Source organism: Choloepus didactylus, chromosome 2 (genome assembly GCF_015220235.1).
Source record: "Choloepus didactylus isolate mChoDid1 chromosome 2, mChoDid1.pri, whole genome shotgun sequence".
NCBI lineage: Eukaryota > Metazoa > Chordata > Mammalia > Pilosa > Megalonychidae > Choloepus > Choloepus didactylus.
The window spans coordinates 214,900,384-214,902,309 of record NC_051308.1 but is presented as its reverse complement, the minus strand read 5'-3'; the positions used below and the strand labels follow the sequence as shown (position 1 = coordinate 214,902,309).

General features: G+C 38.0%; 1 pseudogene; it reads left to right on the top strand.

Annotated features, from left to right (window-relative positions):
- The first annotated feature begins 572 nt into the window (after nt 1-572).
- Nucleotides 573-1,401, top strand: LOC119520007 (annotated as a pseudogene).
- The last annotated feature ends 525 nt before the right edge of the window (nt 1,402-1,926 follow it).

Genomic DNA, 1,926 nt, shown 5'->3' with positions numbered 1-1,926 from the left:
CAACTGGAACAGAGCAGTCTCTTCAATAAATGGCGCATGGAGAACTGGATATCCATATCCAAGAAAATGAAAGAGGACTCTTATCTCACACCTTATACAAAAATTAACTCAAAATGCATCAAAGACCTAAACATTAGTGCTAAGACCATAAGACTTTTAGAAGAAAATGTAGGGAAATATATTAAAGATCTTGTGATAGGAGGTGGTTTCCTAGACCTTACCACCCAAAGCATGAGCAATGAAAAAAAAAAAAATAGATAAATGGGATCTCCTCAAAATTAAACACTTTTGTACATCAGAGGACTTTGTTAGAAAGGTAAAAAGGCAGCCTATGCAATGGTAGACAATATTTGGCAACTACGTATCAGATAAGGGTTTAATATCCAGAATACATAAAGAAATCCTACAACTCAACAGAAAGACAAATAACCCAATTTAAAAATAGGCAAAAGACATGGACAGACACTTTTCTGAAGGGGAAATACAAATGGCTCAAAAACATATGAAAAGATGCTCAACTTCACTGGCTATTAAGGAAATGCAAATCAAAACCACAATGAGAAACTGGAAAAATGGCGGGGAATTCTAAACCGCTGGTCCTCGTCCCTCCGCTGAACAAGGAGATAGTGGCGGGTGGAGATGACCTGGCCTCGGTCCCCAGTGTGCCCGGAGAGGACTTCAGTGTGCGCTGCACCTCTAAGCGGGCTGTGCGGTCGCTTCATGCAAAGGCTCTGGGATGCGTTAGCAGCGGAGATTCGGGAACCTGCGCGGCGAGATGCGCAGTGGACTTCTGAATCAGCTATGCACGAGAATATGATCAGCGTTAATGGGCAACCATGGCAGGAAGCTTCAGATAATGGTTTTATGGATTCTGACATCAAAGTACTTGAAGATCAGTTTGATGAAATCATAGTAGATGTAGCCATGAAACGTAAGCAGTATCCCAGAAAGATCCTTGAATGTGTCATCAAAACCATAAAGGCAAAACAAGAAATTCTGAAGCAGTACCAACCTGTTGTACATCCATTGGACCTAAAATTTAACCCTGATCCATCCTCTCATATGGAAAATTTGAAATGCAGAGAGGAAACAATAGCTAAGGAGATCAGTGGAGCCATGAAGTCCTTGTCTGTGTTAATTGAACAAGCAGACGGATTTCCCCAAGTTTTAAAGATGCAGCCTACTATCCAGCTCGGAAGAGTCCGTCAAGAAGTCTTTTCCAGTTGTTACAAGAAACCGGATGTTAAACCTGAGAACTTTATAACACAACTAGAAACCACACCAACAGAGATTGCTGCCACGAAAACCGCTGACATAGTATTGAAAAGAAAGAGAACTAAAGATTGCCCCCAGAGAAAATGGTATCCATTGCGGCCGAAGAGAATTGATCTTGATATATAAGCTCCTTTTATTTATCTTGGGAGTTAAAAATAGTTGCTATCAATATTTAGATTACAGTCTAATGCCTAGAAAGGACTTCATTTAAAATAACAATTCTTTACTGATTCATTTGCCTTAAATGCCATCAACTCTTGACTGCCTTTCAGGTTTTATGGAATTTCACAAATGGTGTATTCTGTTAGGTTTCCCTGATATACATCTTTATCTTAAAAAAAAAAAAAAGCCATGTAACAATTGTATTTATTTAACTGCTGAAAAGTAATCATCAGTTCTGCACAGCTGCTGTTTTTGTTTTATTGTTTTTGTTTGTTTGTTTTTTGTCTTTTTGGGTTCATTTTGATTTATCAAATTAATGTTCAAATGACAAGACTGGACTTGACTTTGTTACTCTCAGGTCAGCTAATTTGGATTTGTAGCTTAATTTTAGGATTTTTTTTGTTTTCATTTCTCTTTTGTAAGACTTAGAGAAGAATAATGCTGTTTGTGGGAGAGTTACTTTAACAAATAAAAACTGACATGTAGTCA